The sequence below is a fragment of the Chiloscyllium punctatum genome, chromosome 20 (assembly GCF_047496795.1).
Source record: "Chiloscyllium punctatum isolate Juve2018m chromosome 20, sChiPun1.3, whole genome shotgun sequence".
Classification (NCBI taxonomy): domain Eukaryota; kingdom Metazoa; phylum Chordata; class Chondrichthyes; order Orectolobiformes; family Hemiscylliidae; genus Chiloscyllium; species Chiloscyllium punctatum.
In genome coordinates this window covers 52,579,103-52,600,444 of record NC_092758.1, presented here as the reverse complement: position 1 = coordinate 52,600,444, position 21,342 = coordinate 52,579,103, and positions in this window count along the sequence as shown.

Here is a 21,342-nt window from a genome sequence, read left to right as displayed (position 1 = left end):
AAATGTAATATGATCTGATTCTTTAGATGTGTGCCTGTCCATGAGCACAGTGTGTCCTTCCTGCAATGTTACAATGATAGTTCCTGGTGCAATCTGAAGTGTAGCATTGAAGTGCAGTGGCATTCTGTAAGTGGATCAAACATGTACTTTGAGGCTTCTCAGAGGCTGGCGTATGTCAAATGCCAATGTCTGGAAATGTGGGATACATGTGACCAGTGCCCATGGAGCATGCCCTGTGATGTTGGTGCACTCAGTGGCCAACATGGATCTAACCCAGGGAAAGCAGTGAGCTGGATCTGCCGGATGTTCAGTCTGGATTCCTTGCCAAGTTTTCCCAATGGGTAGCTTTTTTGGTGAGTTTGGTGTAATAGGAGTCTAAATATTGAAAAAGTGAGTTATGCCATTAACATGGCATTTAATAATAGTTAATTACTGCCAATTGGCATCTTACTGCTGCCTACCAAGAATCTCACCACAAAGCTTGTGAAAAGCATGACAACATGAAATGGAATGATCTCAGCATTAAGATGGGATACAATGCACATGTCACTCAATCTATCATGCATTTCACCATAGGCCATTTCACTTACACCCCTATATGTTTTCACCCATAAATTTCAACTCTACGATGTACCACAGAAGAAAGGGTTTCAATTCCTTGAATAACCACTTGATCTGTTATCATAGATATCAAGCAGTTGACTGCCCAGTGTTCTGGCCATGATTCCTTCAACCTGTGGTAACCTACTGAGCTATCCGAACTTGAGTTGCCATACCAAACAGTTGGTATCTGCTGGATGACAAGTAGGCTTATGCTTTGATAGTACAGCGTGTGAGTTCAGTGTTTTATCTCTCTCACACACAGAAACATGACAATGCCAATAAAGCAAAAATCATGCTGACACTGAAAATTAATGGAGTAGACCATTTGTGCTTATACTGTCTGGACTGGTCAGGAGGAGCCTGTAATATTCAATCGAGTGCATGTCAAGATTTGCAGTGGTTTATTGCATGTTGCTTTATTCACTACCATGATGGCTCAGTCCTTTTCACTAACTATATAACAATGACCTGACATGGAGGACAAAGTTAAAAATCACACAACACAAAGTTATAGTCCTACAGATTTATTTAGAAGCACTCACTTTTGGATTCTGTTCCTTCATCAGGCAGCTGTGGAGCAGGACCATAAGACACAGAATTTATAGCCAAATATTACTGTGTCATGCAATGAAATGATATATTGAACAAACTTAAAATTGTTGTTAAGTCTTTCATCTTTTAGAATAGGTTGCGGGTTTCAGTTCATTAACATGCAAATCCCAAAACTTCTTTTAAGCCACATTCTCAAGATAATTTAAGGTTTTATAAAAGAAAGGTGACATCTCAGCTCAAGACAATGTATTAGAGGTGTGAGGACAGAGTCTATTTCCAAAGTGGAATTTATAAAATATTACATGGATTGACTGCCTGCATTGATTACCTGCAGATTGTGCATTTTTGAGCAAAATAAAATGTATTTGCAAATATAATTCTGTAAATACGAATTCACCCCAAAAACTTATTGTATGTGATCACATGTATGAGAGAGAGAGAGAGTAAGTTTGTGCATGTGAGTGTGTGCTTGTGAGTGTGAGATTACGTGCATGTGAGAGAATGTTTGCTTGCATGAGTATGTGTGGGTGTGATGGAGTATAAGGCTGTGAGAGGGTGTGTGCGTGGATGTGAGTATGGGAGTTGTATGTGTCTCTGTGTGTGTATGAGAAACAGTGTATATAGGAGAGAGAGTGTGTGTGTGTGTGAAATACAGTGCATGGTGTAATGGGGTCACCTGTGTCACCTGAAGGTCTGAGGTTGAAGGTTCCTGACTGCTGAAGTATTCCCCAACTAGAAGGGAACATCCCTGCCTGGTGAGCATTGTGCAGTGAGCATTCATCCATTGTCGTAGCGTCTGCTTGGTCTCGCCAATGTACCATGCCTCGGGAGATCCATGTAATATTTTGTAAATTCCATTTTGAAATAGAACCAGTCTGACTCAAGATTGGGATACAGACAGGCTCTAACCTCACACCTGTAATGCATTGCATGAGATGAGATGTCAACTTTTTAAAATAAAGCCTTAAGTTATCTCGAGAATGTGACTTCAAAGAAGTTCTGGGATTTACATGTTAATGAACCAAAACCTGCAACCCATTCTAGAAGATGAAAGACCTAGCAATAATCTAGATTTGTTCAGTATATCATTTCAATTGCATGAAACTGTAATCTCTTGCTATAAATTCTGTGTCTTATGGTCCTGCTCCACACCTACCTGATGAAGGAGTAGCGCTCCAAAAGCATGTGCTTCCAAATAAACCTGTTGGACTATAGCCTGGTGTTGTGTGATTTTTAACTGTGTCCAGCCCAGCTCCTCCTGACATGGAGGAAGAAAGAAGAGGAAGGGTGGGCAACTAACACAACATGCTTCTTGCTACTTTCTCCAATAGCTGATCATTCTAATGTGACATGACTAACTGTCAACCCAATTTCTCATTCATCAACAGTCCCACAGTTTCTCATTCCTCTGATATTGACCATCAGAATATCCATTTGTCATCAATATGAAAATAAAAGTCACAACAACAGAAAGTTCCAAAGTACAAAGCACATGATATTGCACTCAATGGTCAATCAATTACCCCTGTTCATTCCTATATAGCCTGTCTTCTAGGTGCTTTTGGCCTGCCCGGTGCAGTCTTAGTCGATGCATCACAGCAGGTAGAAAGTTGCTGACTTTTCATGAAGAAGAATAAATGTGATCAGGGATAATGACCTCAAACATTTCTGGCCCTTGAGAATGCAGCTTCAGCAAAGCTGCCTACTGTCTGCTTTACAATTCTGGGGAGTATATGATCGTTATGTTTTGTCACTGTGGCATTAAGGGAAATTGACCATGTGACCTGTTTTTGAAGTGTGCCTGATAGCCTGGATGGTTTGATTGCTTAAAGGTTAAAGGAACTCAGATGCTTCTACTTGGAAGAGTGTGCGTGGTGTTTAACTGGTATATAATTGTAGGACCCTATATGTGGATAGCCCGTAAATCTCCACAGTCCCAGAAAAATGATGAAAATGTTAGGTTTTAAACATTTATGCTTTAGATTGCCCATCCATGATAAAAGAGAGTTGGGGTGGCAAGGATTACAAATCAACCATTTTACATGGATACAAGGTCCATGTGATCCCTGTTACCATGTTTTCCGAGGGAATGGGTTTCTAACATATCCCTGAAAACTCTATGACACAAGCAGTCTGTCAGAGTTTGGGAGAGAGCAGCTACAAGCAGATAGATTCCATGGTCCACTCTGCAGGAATACAGGTGGAAGCTAGTGCTCAGATTACAAAGGCCTAATTCATTAAGAATTGAAGCAATGTTTGAAGATTTGCCTAGCTTTAGTGAGACAAAGAAGTTGTGAGGAAAACTCACTCTGCAAAAGATAGTTCTGGAGTTAAAAATTTTTAGGCTTAGAAAGAAAATGATCAGAAATAAATATTCAGGAATTAAAACTTATTTGGACCAATTCCAAAAGAATACAACATCTGTTTAAAGTTCAGTGCATTGTATATCTGATTTTAGATTTTCTGGTTGTATTAAAGTTATGATTAAAGTTTAAGGTATGTGTTGCCTAAAAAAAAGTTTATAGAGATTTTGGTTGGTTTTTTACTATAAACATATTAAACTTGAAATTTCCTTGTCCCCATGTTTCAGCTGTTAACTAAAAGTTAATTATTAGAAGTTAAACTTTAATTTTTATGAGTAATCTGTCTCTACAGGAATCATAACATATGACTGAAGTTTAACAAGGGCATTATGGAGTAGCAGTAGTGGAAGGATGAATGTTACTTTCGGTCTCTTCATCCAAGTCACTAATATAGGTTTTAAATAGCTAAGCCAGGATCCTTACAGTACTCCACTGACTACAGCCAGCCAACTTGAAAATGTCCTTTTCATCTCTAATCTCTGCTCTCTTTCTGTGAATTAAACCTTTAACCAGGCTAGTTTATTACCATCAACTCTCTGAGCCCATATCTTGCCTATTAATCTTCTCTGGCACCTTATCGATATTCTTTAGAAATCAAATTATACTACAACTGCCACTTCCCTTATATGTACCTAACTAATTATATCCCCAAAAGGTTTTTGATAAATATGTCAAATATAATTTCCCTTTTGTTAAACCACAATAGCTTTTTCTGATCATACTAAGATTTAAGTGCATTTTTAAGACTTCCTTAACAATAGATTGCAGCATGTTCCTGACAATTGATGCTGAGTTAACTTGCTTGTAGTTTCCTGTTTTCTTTTTCCTTCCTTTCTTAAATAATGTAGTTGCTAATTTTCAATCCACTGAGCCCATTCTAAAATGGAAAGAAATTTGGAAATTCTAAGCTTGTGCTTTACTCTCTCTACAGCTACTTCTTGCAGAAAATTAGGCTATCTGAGTTTGGGAATTTAATGTCATTTAGCCCTTTGGATTTCCTAACTACCTTTCCTCTTAGTGTCAGTTGTGGCTCAATTGATAACATCCTTATCTATGTGGTGGAATTTCCCAGGTTTAAGAACTACTCAAGACCTTGGGCACAATTCTGTGATTGTGTGGAATCTTACAGTATGTGCAAGGCTTACTATTCAATGAAAGATGTTCCAGATCTCAGGACTTTTCAAAGTAAGCGTTTACTGATGTCACACTAAGTATTCGATTCACTCCATGTGATATCAAGAAATAGCTGAACACGCTGGATTCTGCAAAAGCAATCAGCTCTGACCACGTTCTCGCAATAATACTGAAGACTTGTGCTCAGATGTTGCTGCATCCCTAGCCAAACTTTTCAGGTACAACACTAGTAATGTGGAAAATTGCCTGGATATGTCAGGACAAAACCAACCCAGAAAGTTACTGCTTCATCAGTCTGCTGTCAATCATCAGCAAAGAGATGGAAAGTGTCATTGACAGCGTTATCAAATGGAGCTTGCATAATAACATGCTCAGTTTGGGTTCTGCCAGGACCACTCAGCTCCTGACTTAATTACAACCTTGAATCAAACATAGACAGAGGAGCTGAACTCCAGAGGTGATATGAAAGTTACTGCCCTTGATAACTGCCAGCACCCACTATTTCCATCAAGAAAGAAGTTTTCATTTATTGATGCTGCAGGCTAAATTTCTTGTTCCACGGCCTTGTTTAGCTGTGCGAGGTTTACAGAAACTCTTACAGAACCATTGGCCTTTAGAACTGCTAATTTATCAGAATTCCACTTTGTCAGACTGGTTATGGGGACAATGGCTACTTCATGAAGCATTGTCTCCATCTCAATTCTCACTTTTCTAAAAAGTGAGTGCAAAGTGTTCCAGGTATAAACAGACAACTAATTTAGAACCCACTTCTGGCATGAGCTTCCCTCAAACTTCTGAACAACTTTGGAAATTCAGGTCTAAGTTATCTCTTTATGCCTTTTCATTGATTTATTCAACTTTAAAGTAAGTTTCAGATCCACTCATGACTTTTTACTGTGTCGCAAACACTCATTGCTGGATAATATGTGAAGTTTCAAAGAATTCCTCAGCTTTGTACTACAGTCTTGCAGTGAGCCGCCCTTTTACATTTAATTTGATCCGTCCTGTTTCTTGGAGTTGAATTATTGATGTTTATAATATTTCCTGAATCAGCATTTCAACTGCATCAGAAAGTACTGGACCATTTACCCCAGTGTCAAATTTAAAATTAGTTGGGTGTGCATTTATCTCTACTTTAGTGTTCCAATATTTGCCTTTTATTTCCTTGACTTTCCTCAGAGATTTCTCTACTGTATGGCTCTTCCTATTCTTGAATGCTGTTCCTTTTTTTCAGGGTTTCTCCCTCTGTGGATAACATTTTAATCCAATATACCGATTTAAAATGGCCAATTTTCCTTTAGGTATGGGACTCTGTTGTCATGATTGGAAACTCTTCATGTCCATAAACCTTCCTCCTGCCACAGGAGGGACATTGCAAAATGGTGCCAGTTGCTATTTCTTTGCACTTTCCAGGTTTCGTCAACACAATTTGCAAAATCATGACTTGATATAACCTCTATTCTGCCATTACCATCAAGTCAAGGGATCAAATTGGGGTCAATGATGTGTGCAAGTCAGCATGCCAACCTGATGAAGCCATAAAATGGTGCTACTTGCATATCAACACCGCAAGCGGCATGGTATAGACAGGATAAAGTGATTCAAAATGTTAAGAGTAATCTATCTTGCCCATGTGTTCAAGTCCATGTACCTTCTACATTTCTTCAGCAAAATTTAACTTTCATGAGTATTTCAAAGTGATCCTCTTAATTTAGGATGTAGGTTTGCTCACTGAGCTGTAGGTTTGATATCCAAATGTTTCATTACCTGGCTAGGTAACATCATCAGTGGCGACCTCCAAGTGAAGCGAAGCTGTTGTCTCCTGCTTTCCATTTATATGTTTGTCCTGGATGGAGTTCCTGGGGTTTGTGGTGATGTCATTTCCTGTTCATTTTCTGAGGGGTTGATAGATAGTATCCAGATCTATGTGTTTGTTTATGGCGTTGTGGTTGGAGTGGCAGGCCCCTAGGAATTCTCTGGCATGTCTTTGCTTAGCCTGTCCCAGAATAGATATGTTGTCCCAGTTGAAATGGTGGTTTTTTTTCCTCTGTGTGTAGAGCTACGAGGGTGAAAGGGTCGTGTCTTTTTGTGGCTAGCTGGTGTTTGTGTACCCCATCCAGGACAACATATAAATAGAAAGCAGGAGACAACAGCTTCGCTTCACTTGGAGGTCGTCATTGATGATGTTACCTAGCCAGGTAATGAAACGTCTGGATATCAAACTTACAGCTCAGCGAGCAAACCTATACCCTAAACCTCAACCTGAGCTACAAACCTTCACAAACTTTGCAAAAACCTATGGGCACGACATGCTACAACTTGCCCAAAGATGGGAAAGGAATGCCATCTGAAAGAGTTCCACCCGTGAACAACTGTACTTCCTGCATGAATGTTTGAGAAAACAGGTACTGCCAAACTGTCTCCAATATAACCTGCCAATAAAAACACCTAACACCTCAAGCCAGAAGTTTAACAGAATGAAACGGCCGCAAAATGCTCCAAGAACTAATCAATGACACCACCACAGACTCCGAAAATACAAACAGGAAATTGCGCGCCAAAAACCGTTATTCAAACAAGCAACAAATCAAGAATGGACAGACGTGGTAGAACGAGCCATAAACACCAAACAACAACAAACACAGATAAAGAAAAATCAGGACCTGAAGAAAAAACTTGACAAACTCACAAAAAAAGACAAAACCGATAACACAGGGGCATGGATAAAGAACTTATCAGACCGAACCCTATCAGACACAGAAAAAGCGGTACTAGTCAAAGAACGAAATTTCAATTATTGAGACACTGACAAAAAGGATTTCCTAGCGGCATTAGAAACCACATTGAAGGACAACAAACTCACGGAAGAAACACAACAAATGATCAGACAGACAGTTGCACCTACTCTGAGCCGAAAGAGGGAAGGAAACTAACTGAACACATAAGAAAAGAAAGCCCTAGAAAACCTCAAAAAAGACAAAGGTCGGCTCACAGTCATCTTGAACAGAAGGGATTACATAGAGAAAGCCAATGCACTACTCGCAGACACCAACACCTACCAACAGGTGGCGCTAGACCCGACTCCACAACTAGGAAACAAAATTACATATCTCCTAAGAAAATTACACAATTCTGGACAATTAAACAAGATGGAATTCCAAAAAATGAAACCAAATGGGACCAACACCCCACGATTCTACAGACTACCAAAAAATCCATAAACCAGGAGCCCTCCTCAGATCTATAGTCTCACTACCCAGAACACAACTTACAGACTGACCAAAGAACTACACGCAAGACTGAAATACCTAGTAGAAGAGTCACAACACTCCATCCACTCCACCCAGGAATTCCTAAAAATCATCAAAAACACCAAAATAGAGGAAGACGAAACAATGATCTCATTCGACGTAACAGCTCTGTTCACCTCCATCAACATCGACCTGGCAAAGGAAACACTTACCACACTTTTAGAAGAGACCATCACACACACCCTAACCACCATCAATCACATTACCAACGAAAACATCATGAAGCCAGTGGACCTGTGCCTCACCACCCACTTCACCTTCAACAACATAATCTACAAACAAACCAACGGCACACCCATGGGATCTCCACTATCAGGATTCATACCAGAAGCGGTAATGCAAAGCCTAGAACAAACAGCCCTACCAACCATCAAACCAAAAATCTGGGTCCGCTACGTAGATGACACTTTTGTCATCACAAAACGAAACAAGATAGAAGAGACATTTATCATCATCAACAACACCCTCACAGGCATAAAGTTCACCAAGGAGAACCACCTATACAACGTATTCAAGAAGAACAGATACTCAAAAAATACAGTCTACAGATTCCTCAGGAACAAACCACGACAAGCAGACCAAACACAGCCAGAAACCCTAACCACCTTACCATACATCAAAGAAGTTTCAGAAATGACAGCCAGATTACTAAGACCCCTCAGAATGCTAGTAGCACACAAACCCACCAACACTCTCAAACAAAAACTAACAAACTTAAAAGACCCAGTACAACCGATGGACAAAACCAACATCATCTACAAAATTCCATGCAATGACTGCCACAAACACTCCGTAGGACAGACAGGAAGAAAGTTAGCCACCAGGATACACGAACACCAGCTAGCCACAAAAAGACACGACCCTCTCGCCCTCGTAGCCCTACACACAGAGGAAAAAAACCCACCATTTCGACTGGGACAACACATCTATCCTGGGACAGGCTAAACAAAGACATGCCAGAGAATTCCTAGAGGCCAGGCACTCCAACCACAATGCCATAAACAAACACATAGATCTAGATACCATTTATCAACCCCTCAGAAAATGAACAGGAAATGACATCACCACAAACCCCAGGAACCCCATCCAGGACAAACATATAAATAAAAAGCAGAGACAACAGCTTTGCTTCACTTGGAGGTCGCCACTGATGATGTTACCTAGGCAGGTAATGAAACGTCTGGATATCAAACCTACAGCTCAGCGAGCAAACCTACACCCTAAACCTCAACCTGAGCTACAAACCTTCACAAACCTTGCAATGATCCTCTTAATTTCATCTCTTAATAAATATGGTGTTCTAATTCCACCCACACTTTGGTATCTATATTTGGTGATATGCAGCTCATTGACATCATCCTATGGTTGCTCCAGGTTCCTAATCATCTGACGGAATTGCTACACCCAAAAACTCTTAAATGTGCAAAAGTACAGAGTAACTTTGCTGTTAACTGCCTGTCATCCTTTATGCCATATGGCATTCAGTAACTGCTGGAGGTCATGTAAGTGACAGAGATTGAAGGTAATGGAAAGGTATAATGGAACCAGAAATATCTTTATATTTAGGACTTCAACAGTCTTTATGAACAGAGCAGGTAATAGACAATGCAATATTGCTCTTGCAGAGGGCCCTCACTACATTATAACAGGGAAACATTAATAAAAAGATCTCTATCAAGTCTTGTGGGTAAGATAGCTACATTCATCAGGAAGCACATCTGTATTTTTGGCAACAAAATGAATTGTACACCTGAAACCAGCTGTAACTGAGAGAAAGAAATTCTACAGATTTCATTCAAAGGAAACCAAGCTATCTTACCATTTAGAATGCTCACTTGTTTACTTTGAGCATTTATGATTTCTTCCCATGAGGTTTGCACTTCTACATGCTAACACACATTTTTTTCTGAAAGCCTTACAAGTTTTTGCTGCTGATTGAAATCTGAAAGAGCTAATAGACAAAAATGCCTTGCAGCAACCAACAACACACTTGGAGCACATTTTGCTTTCTGCTGCACTGTCAGTCTTCCTCAGAATTTTCTGCGCTCTTGTTATCTCAAACAATAATACTTTTATCTGCTCCTGGTTTTCACGTCCAAAACTACCAAACAATTTAAAAATTGTTTAAAGGTCACAAGACCTGAAACATTAACTCTGATTTTTCTCTGTACGTGCTGCAGACTTGCTGAGCTTTTCCAGCAATTTCTGTTTTTGGGTCTGATGTACAGCATCCATAGCTCTTTCAGTTTTTAAACAATTTACATATGCATGAAGGTTTGATTGTTCTGATGAAGAGGACTCAAAAAGTTAACTCTGTTTTCTTCCCACAGATGTCGGTAGACCTACTGAGTTTCTCAAATAATTTCCCTTTTTGTTTCAGATCTTCAGCAGTGTCACTTTGTTTTAGTTTTAGGTTGAATTGAACTCTCTTGATACAGTTGATTATGTAATAACCAGTGTTTCTTCAATGTGAATTGGCTTCAATGCGATTGAAGAATTTAGATAGTTATTTGTCAAACGCAAACTTTCCTTACCTGTATTGGCGATAATGCGATTCCAACTCCATTAGGTTAAATGGCATGGCTATTATTAAATGGCATGGCATGGCCTATAACACAAGATCATGTGAGAATGGAACTATTGTGTTATATCAGCACTGAATGTAGTCTGAATTTGTTTTTCAATTTGATTTTGGTACAATTGAATGTAGGTCTTGACCATAGCTGTAATCTTTCAATAGTTTAGGCCTGCAAGGGATTTTGGTTGATGTTAATATGGGATTAACTGTAGTATTTCAGCGCAGTTTAAAAACCAGATGCTATAACTGTACCTCATGTCATATACCACTTTGAACACACATTTCCATTAAAATCAACAATAACACTAACTAATCACCTGCACTGGAATTGGCGATACTTTTGGCATCAGGTCAGCTTCGTACTTTTCAAAGAGGCAACCTTTCAATAATTTTCTGTGAGAAAGCTATATTCCTTCGCAGTCCTGATCTCGCAAATTATTTTTCATCAAATCTACCACTGCAGTAGCAGAGGTTTTGTAAACCATGGTAGTGTTCCTAAATTTGGACTGGAAGTCCTGGTTTCGTGACCCATGTCAGGACACACTGGTTGTGAAAGATGCATTTTTTACCTGACCAGAAACATTGTCAGCCTATACATTCTTCCAACATGTATCCTGGCAAGTGGTAACAATGGGAGAATTTCCTGTTCACCCATCCTGTAAAAGACAATGACCAAATTACGACAACACTTTGCTCAAAAATGTGGACCAAAGTAATGGAAGTTTATGGCCCAATCCTTGGAATGGGGGAACGTCAACAGTCTCCAACGGTCTCTATATATCTCAAAATAATGAAGCAAATCAATTGTAACCAAAATATTGCCGTGAACTGAATATGTAAAGAAAAGCTTTTACAAAGCATTAAGTATAGCCTCACCTCAGTGTTTGATTAGTTTTTTATATTTATTCATGGAATACTGATTAGCCAGCATTTATTGTTCATTCATAATTGCCCTTAGAAAGGTCGTGGTCAGTCATTTAGCTACAACCTTTGGATCTTGCACCTTAATGGTCATCTTGCTTCATTCTCCCCCAAGTTCCATAGCCCTTATTAAGTATTGGTAATGGGATTAGAGTGAGGTTCAGTTAGCCGAAGCATTTGTGACACACAGATTTTAAAGGAACTTCCCTGCTTCACCTGGCTCTACAAGAGTGTGTTTCTTCTAAAGGAAAATATGAACACTTACCTTTCTTTCGAAGTTTCAGGAATGCTGAAATAATCTACAGCCTGCCCTAGTCACTATGAAAAAAATTAAGACGAGTAATTTAACACACAATACACTCCTAATTTAAGCTGAAGTTGCTGAACAAATGAGTGCCACTAATGTGATAATGCAACCTGAGGCTAGCCATCCCACTCTTAAACTGATACACTTTGCACCAATGATATTTTGACAGGATGGAAACTCACATTGAAGAAAGATTGTGACCCATCTTGGCACCGCTGAGGTGAACTTGTTACCAATACAGACCGATTTTGTCCTTGACCTCTAATTTAAGTTTCCAGTTCATCAGATATATCTGTCTAATGCTGACTTGGAGATGAACTGATTTCAGAAACAACTTGCGTTGGAGTAACTACTGATACTCTACTTGTATAACAACTTGAAAATGTATTGCAGAGATGAGTTCGGTGGGGCAGGAGCAGGCTGAGACAATGGGTCGGCCAGGGCAGTCAGGTTTGTGGATTTTGGGCAGGAGGTAGAAACGGGCGATGCGGGGTCTCTGGCATGTCTTTGTTTAGCCTATCCCACTGAACTCATCTCTGCACTCCTCGACACCGTCCTGTCCCCCTTAGTCCAAGAACTCCCCACCTACATTCGGGACACCACCCACGCCCTCCACCTCCTCCATGATTTTCGCTTCCCCAGTCCCCAACGCCTTATCTTCACCATGGACATCCAGTCCCTGTACACCTCCATCCCCCATCACGAAGGACTCAAAGCCCTCCACTTCTTCCATTCCTGCCGTACCAACCAGTACCCTTCTACTGACACCCTCCTTCAACTGACTGAACTGGTCCTCACCCTGAACAACTTCTCTTTCCAATCCTCCCACTTCCTCCAAACCAAAGAAGTAGCCATGGGCCCCAGCTATGCCTGCCTCTTCGTAGGGATATGTGGAACAGTCCATCTTCCGCAGCTACACTGGCACCACCCCACCTTTTCCTCTGCTACATCGATGACTGTATCGGCGCTGCCTCGTGCTCCCATGAGGAGGTTGAACAGTTCATCCACTTTACCAACACCTTCCACCCCAACCTCAAATTCACTTGGACCGTCTCAGACTCCTCCCTCCCCTTCCTAGACCTCTCCATTTCTATCTTGAGCGACCGAATCAACACGGACATTTACTATAAACCGACCGACTCCCACAGCTACCTAGACTACACCTCCTCCCACTCTGCCCCCTGTAAAAACGCCATCCCATATTCCCAATTCCTTCGTCTCCGCCGCATCTGCTCCCAGGAGGACCAGTTCCAATACCGTACAACCCAGATGGCCTCCGTCTTCAAAGCCCGCAATTTCCCCCCAGACGTGGTCGACGATGCCCTCCACAGCATCTCCTCCACTTCCCGCTCCTCCACCCTTGAGCCCCGCCCCTCCAACCACCACCAGGACAGAACCCCACTGGTCCTCACCTACCACCCCACCAACCTCCATATACAGCATATCATCCGCCGTCATTTACGCCACCTCCAAACAGACCCCACCACCAAGGATATATTTCCCTCCCCTCCCCTATCAACGTTCCGAAAAGACCACTCCCTCCGTGACTCCCTCATCAGGTCCACACCCCCCACCAACCCAACCTCCACTCCTGGCACCTTCCCCTGCAACAGCAAGAAATGCAAAACTTGCGCCCACACCTCCCCCCTTACTTCCCTCCAAGGCCCCAAGGGATCCTTCCATATCCACCACAAATTCACCTGCACCTCCACACACATCATTTATTGCACCCGCTGCACCCGATGTGGCCTCCTCTATATTGGAGAGACAGGCCGCCTACTTGCAGAACGTTTCAGAGAACACCTCTCGGACACCCGGACCAACCAACCCAACCACCCCGTGGCTCAACACATCAACTCCCCCTCCCACTCCACCAAGGACATGCAGGTCCTTGGACTCCTCCATCGACAGACCATAGCAACACGACGTTTGGAGGAAGAGCACCTCATCTTCCGCCTAGGAACCCTCCAACCACACGGGATGAACTCAGATTTCTCCAGTTTCCTCATTTCCCCTCACCCCACCTTGTCTCAGTCAAATCCCTCGAACTCAGCACCGCCTTCCTAACCTGCAATCTTCTTCCTGACCTCTCCACGCCCACCCCCACTCTGGCCTATCACCCTCACCTTGACCTCCTTCCACCTATCGCATTTCCAACGCCCCTCCCCCAAGTCCCTCCTCCCTACCTTTTATCTTCGCCTGCTGGACACACTTTCCTCATTCCTGAAGAAGGGCCTATGCCCGAAACGTCGATTCTCCTGCTCCTTGGATGCTGCCTGACCTGTTGCGCTTTTCCAGCAACACATTTTCAGCTCCGATCTCCAGCATCTGCAGTCCTCCCTTTCTCCTTGGATAACAACTTCCCAATTCAAAAGACTCAGCTGATTCTTTCCATCTTCCTTCTTCTGTTGAATCTTTGAAGGTAAAATGTGATCCATATTTATAAAAATGAACCCTTTCACCACCAAGCATCTTGACTAAATATATACAAAGAACAGATCATTTAATGACTCTTCCTGGTAGCTTCATGATAATGTTCTTTAACTTTCTGGTTCCACTTCAAAGGTCTTTCTTCACCTGCCTGGTTTCTGCCCGGTTTGCTTGTTTCTTTTACTAACTGTGCTAAATGCGGCTTCAGAAATGAAATTGCATTCGAAGCTGTCTGAAAAACAATTCAGCTGGTGTTCTGCCAGTAGTAATGTGAGGTGTGTTAGGGTAAATAAACAAAACAAAACAAAAGTCACCAGCTTGTGATTCAATTACATCTAATGTTTCTTCCGATTTGTACCTAGCGTTTTTGTAACAAAAATGTGCTTAACAATTTGCATTGTGCAGCTTGCTGCTCTGTTTGAAGCACTATTTTAAGATTTGCCCTGTTTGTTCTTCTAAATTCTACAAATTCTTATGAACAAAATTGAGATTCACTGTCAAACACAATTTCTTCTGGAAGATATTAAGAGTTTTGCTTGTTGTTGTTCAATTCATCGGAAATCCCTCAACCCATATCAAATAGTTATTTCTGCTGGGCCTGTTCCAATGGCAGGACAGGCCCAGCAGAAGTGTTGGCACAATCATAGACAAGGGAGAGAGAACTGTCGGGTCAATGCCAGTGTTGTAACTGTACTGGAACAGCTTGGCAAGTAGCTCTGGAGCACAACAATCTCTACATGGGCTGCACAGTAAAGTCACCAGTCATCTTATCAATAGACAGCTCCTGTCACCCAGTAGCAGCTCTCTGATTTATAGTGATGTCTCAAATACAGCATTGCCATTGAATGAAAGCTTCATGAAAGCTGCTGGAATACCAGCCATTGATTTACTTAATTCACTGTGTATGGTTACATGTCATGGTTCAATGTGGCCATAGTGGAGCCCAAACTGAGAGTCAGTGAGCAGGTTATTGTCGAGTGGGTGCTACTTGATAGCACCTCCCATCACTTTACTGATGATCAAGAATAGTCTGAGCAGGCAGTAATTGATTAGTTTGAACTTATCCTGCTTCATGTGCACATGACAGACACAGCCATTCATTGATGTGTTGTTTGGGCTTTGGCCAGGTCCACTAAGGTCCTGACCTCATTACATCCTTGGTTCAAACATGGACAAAAAAGCTGAAACTCAGAGGTCAGGTGAGAGTAACAGCCCTCAGAATCAAGGCCACATTTGATTAAGTATGGCATCAAGGAACCCTGGCAAAACTGGAATCAATGGGTATCAGGGGGCAAACTCTCCAGTGGTTAGAATCATACCTGACACCGAGGAAGGTGGTTGTGGTTGTTGGAAGTCAGTCATCTCAGCTCTAGGACATCTTTGCAGGAGTTCCTCAGGGTAGTGTCCAAGGCCCAATCATCTTCAGCTGCTTCATCAATGAGATTCCCTCATCATAAGGTCCGAAGTTAGAATGTTTGCTGATGATTGCACTATGTTCAGCACCATTCACAACTCCTCAAACATTGAAGTAGTCCGTGTCTAAGTGCAACAAGATCTGGACAATGCTCAGGCTTGGCAAGTAATGTTCACACCACACAAATGCCGGCGGTGACCATCACCTATGAGGCAACCTAACCACTGCCCCTTGACATTTAATGGTGTTACCATCATCGAATCCCCCACTATCAGGATCCTGGGAGTTATCATTGATCAGAAACTCAACTGGACTCACCACATAACTACAAGAGCGGGTCAGAAGCTAGGAATACTGTAGTGAGTAACTCATCTCCTGATTCCCAAAGGCCTGCCCACCATCTACAAGATACAAGTCAGGACTGTGATGGAATAGTCCCCACTTGCCTGAATGGGTGCAGCTCCAACAACACTCAAGAAGCCATATATCATCCAGGAGAAAGCAGCCTGCCTGATTGGCACAGTGTCCACTAGCTATCACTCCCTCCACCACTGATGCTCAGTAGCAGCAGTATGTGCTATCTACAAGATGCACTGCAGAAATCCACCAAAAATCCTCAGACAGCACCATCCAAACCCACGACCACTTCTGTCTAGAAGGAGAAGGGCAGTAGATATATGGGAACACTACCATCTTCAAGTTCCCCTCCGAGCCACTCGCCATCCTGATGTGGAAATATATTATTGTTTCCTCACTGTTGCAAGGTCAAAATCCTAGAATTTCCTCCAAAGGAAGTCCATGTGCCTACAGCACATGGACTTCAACGGTTCATGAAAGCAGCTCACGGCTATCTTCTCAAGGGCAACTAGGGATGGGTAATAAATGTTGGGCCTGACAGTGACACCCACGTCCCATTAAAAAAAGTCCCTGAATTGACATCAGAAGTAATCTTCAACTTACTGCGCCCCTGCTTGAAAGCTGTCACCCTGGAACTGACTGAGGAATGATTTTCTAAAACTTTGAGACATGCACATTTGTTGAAAGGGATGCACCATCTTTAGCACTTGCACAGCTGGCACAGGATGCAGGTGTGACATTTACATAGCAGCGTGTTGTTCGGCAACTCATCCACCTCTTTGACTGACAGGCTGCCTGGCTTTACATCTGTGCTAAGCAAGAAGGCAAAACAGAATTACAATAAGCAATTTTAGGTCTGGCTTAGAGGACAAAGCAAAACAGGCAAGGTGGACCAGGCAAGGCAGTGATGCTGTGAGCAGTCAGGTCAATGCAAAATAAGTGAGTGTTCAGAGTGCCAGTATGTAGCCCTGTGATGCAGTCTGCTCCAATTACAAGCTGGGTGCTTGTCCAAGAAGCATTGCAAAGAAAGGTGTCAGCACACTCTAAAGTGCAACAGTGAGATGTAGAAGTTCACTATAATTGAACTAGTGGTGTGCCATGATACGAAGAGGCAAGCACATGTCAGATGTCAACCTTATGGACATGGGGTACATATTGTTGCTGCCTATGGATTGAGGTTAGACAATAGACAATAGACGCAGGAGTAGGCCATTCTGCCCTTCAAGCCTGCACCACCATTCAATATGATCATAGCTGATCATTCCTAATCAGTATCCTGTTCCAGCCTGATCTCCATACCCCTTGACTCCACTATCTTTAAGAGCTCTATCCAATTCTTTCTTAAATGAATCCAGAGACTGGGCCTCCACTGCCCTCTGGGGCAGAGCATTCCACACAGCCACCACTCTCTGGGTGAAGTAGTTTCTCCTCATCTCTGTCCTAAATGGTCTACCCCATATTTTTAAGTTGTGTCCTCTGGTTCGGCATTCCCCCATCAACGGAAATATGTTCCCTCCTGCCAGAGTGTCCAGTCCTTTCATAATCCTATACGTTTCAATCAGATCCCCTCTCAGTCTTCTAAACTCAAGGGTATACAAGCCCAGTCGCTTCAGTCTTTCCGTGTAAGGCAATCCTGCCATTCCAGGAATTGACCTCGTGAACCTACGCTGCACTCCCTCAATAGCCAGAATGTCTTTCCTCAAATTTGGAGGCCAGAACTGTACACAGTACTCCAAGTGTGGTCTCACCAGGGCCCTGTACAGCTGCAGAAGCACCTCTTTGCTTCTATACTCAATCCTTCTTGTTATGAAGGCCAGCATGCTATTAGCCTTCTTCACGACCTGCTGTACCTGCATGCTTGCCTTCATTGACTGGTGGACAAGAACACCCAGATCTCTCTGAACAGCCCCTTTACCTAATTTGATACCATTGAGGTAGTAATCTGCCTTCCTGTTCTTGCCACCAAAGTGGATAACCAGACATTTATCCACATTAAACTGCATCTTCCATGCATCTGCCCACTCACCTAACTTGTCCAGGTCACCCTGTAATCTCCTAACATCCTCATCACATTTCACCCTACCACCTAGCTTTGTGTCATCAGCAAATTTGCTAATGTTATTGCTGATACCATCTTCTATATCATTTACATATATTGTAAAAAGCTGCGGTCCCAGCACGGATCCCTGCGGTACCCCACTGGTCACTGCCTGCCATTCCGAAATGGAGCCGTTAATCACTACCCTTTGTTTCCTATTAGCCAACCACTTCTCTATCCAATCTAGTACTTTGCCCCCAATCCCGTGCGCCCTAATTTTACTCACTAACCTCTTGTGTGGGACTTTATCAAAAGCTTTCTGAAAGTCCAGGTACACTACATCCACTGGATCTCCCTCGTCCATCTTCCGAGTCACATCCTCAAAAAATTCAAGAAGATTAGTCAAGCATGATTTCCCCTTCATAAATCCATGCTGACTCTGTCCTATCCTGTTACTATTATCCAGATGTGCCATAATTTCATCCTTTATAATAGACTCCAGCATCTTTCCCACCACTGAGGTCAGACTTACTGGTCTATAATTTCCTGCTTTCTCCAGCCCACCCTTCTTAAAAAGTGGCACAACATTAGCCGCCCTCCAATCCTCAGGAACCGACCCCGATTCTATTGAACTCTGGAAAATAATCACCAGCGCATCCACGATTTCCCGAGCCACCTCCTTCAGTACCCTGGGATGCAGGCCATCAGGTCCCGGAGACTTATCAACCTTCAGACCTAACAGTCTCTCCAACACCAAATCCTGGCAAATAGAAATTCCCTTAAGTTCAGGTCCTTCAGCCACTGTTACCTCAGGGAGATTGCTTGTGTCTTCCCCAGTGAACACAGATCTGAAGTACCCATTTAATTCCTCTGCCATTTCTTCGTTCCCAGTAATATATTCCCCTGCTTCTGTCTTCAAGGGCCCAATTTTTGTCCTAACCATTTTTTTGCCTTGGACATACCTAAAAAAGCTTTTACTATCCTCCTTTATATTCTTGGCCAGTTTACCTTCGTACCTCATTTTTTCTCTGCGTATTTCCTTCTTACTAATCCTCTGTTGTTCTTTAAAAGCTTCCCAGTCCTCCGTTTTCCCGCTTATCTTCACTGTTATAGTTTTTCTCTTTTAACCTTATATGTTTCTTTACTTCCCTCATCAGCCACGGCCGCCCATGTCTCCTCCTGGGATCTTTCTTCCTTTTAGGAATGAACTGATCCTGCATCTTCTGCATCATACACAGAAATATCCGCCATTGTTCCTCCACGGTCTTCCCTGTTAAGGTATTGAACCATTGAACTTTGGCCAGTTGCTCCCTCATAGCTCCATATTTCCCTTTATTCAACTGAAATATTGTCACTTCAGATTGTACCCACTCCCTCTCAAATTGCAGATTGAAGCTTATTGTATTATGGTCACTACTTCCCAATGGCTCCTTCACTTCGAGGTCACTGACCAATTCTGGTTCGTTACACAATACCAGATCCAGAATCGCCTTATCCCTGGTCGGCTCCAGCACCAGCTGCTCTAAAAATCCATCTCTGAGGCACTCCACAAAGTCTCTTTCTTGAGGCCCGATACCATCCTGATTCTCCCAGTCTACCTGCATGTTAAAATCCCCCATAACAACTGTAGTAACATCTATGCGACAAGCCAATTTCAGCTCCTGATTCAACTTACCTCCAACATCCAGACTACTGTTTGGGGGCCTGTAGATGACTCCCATGAGGGTCTTTTTACCCTTAGTGTTTCAAAGCTCTATCCACACTGACTCTACATCCCCTGACTCTAGGTCCGCCCGCGCAAGGGACTGAATATCCTCCCTTACCAACAAGGCCACCCCACCTCCTCTGCCCGTCAGTCTATCCTTACGATAGCACGTGTAGCCTTGAATATTCATTTCCCAGGCCCTGTCCCCATGAAGCCACGTCTCAGTTATCCCCACAATATCGTATCTGCCAATTTCCAAAAGAGCCTCAAGCTCATCCACCTTGTGTCTAATGCTTCGTGCATTCATATATAGAATTTTTAATTTGTTACTGCTCTCACCCTTCCCCTCAACCCTTATTTCACTCAACTTTACAGCATGATGCCTTTTCCAGTTTTCTGCCTCCTTGATACAGTTGTCTTTCTTGACTTCTCTTGTTCTAACTACCCCTTCAATTTCCTTTTTAAACATCCAGCTTGTCCCCTCCCCCCGCTACTTAGTTTAAAGGTTCTGATGATTGGTGTCTAAGATAGAAGTTCACAGAAGAAGTGATCAGCTGGAGTCACCAGGTACTCCAATCTGACTTCCATGTTGGGAATTCTTGTCATCTAGCTTCTAGATTTGGTGGTGGGATAATGGGGTGTTTGCCTATTCATTAGGAGAGATTAAGTAATAGCGAGGGTGATAATGAACAATAATCTGCTTTACTAGTTCTCTCACTGCTCATTAGCAACAATTTCATCTCAAAGTCCCAACACTTGGTTCGAAGTGAAACATTTTGGTCTCAATGTTGAAAAGGATCTCAATTGACATTTCGCTAACTTTCTAAATTTCACATCATAGCCTATGTTGTTCACTGCCTGGGAAGATTCCATCTTCACTGGGTCAAAATCCTGAACTCCCTTCCTAACAGTTCTTTATATCTACCAATGCCAATACTGCAACAATTCAAAAAGGAGGCAACTTGCCTCCATTTTTTTTAAGAACAATTATAGATGGGCAATTTATGGTGACTGAGCTTGTGATGCCCACATCCTGTGAAAGAAAATAAACGTGAAAATAAAGCTAAGAAACCAATCAATGCAAACAATGTGCCCATTGCTAGTAATAGCTTATATAAGTGAGAAAGCAACAAAAAACTGATACTAGGCAGCTTACATTAATGACACATTGTGAATCCAGATAGCCATCCCATTGAGAAGTGAATTGAAATAGTATTGAAGAGGGTTAGTATTTCTGCTCAAGGGACTGGGAATTTGATTTTAATCAAGTTCCAAGGTTCAGGTTATTTTTTGTACAAAAGCCTCAAGGCATCTGTCCATTGAATTTCATTTGGAGTGTAAACATGACTGGACTAGCAAAAAGAAATTCCTTTCAGTGCAATAAAGGTAATATACTGTAGAATACTGGCTTGGGAACAATCAGATCCATTTGTTTCTGTAAACCTGTAATTTGAATGTACAATTGTCATTTTTTTAATGAAGTAGCAGCTAGTGACAGAATTCTGTCCTACCCACTTTGATTCAATTCTAATTTTGTTGACATATATGTAGTTTGTCAGTATATGCCAGACAAGGTGATAGGTTTTTGTTTCCACCCCTATTGTGCCTACCTTTTATGTCAATTTTCTA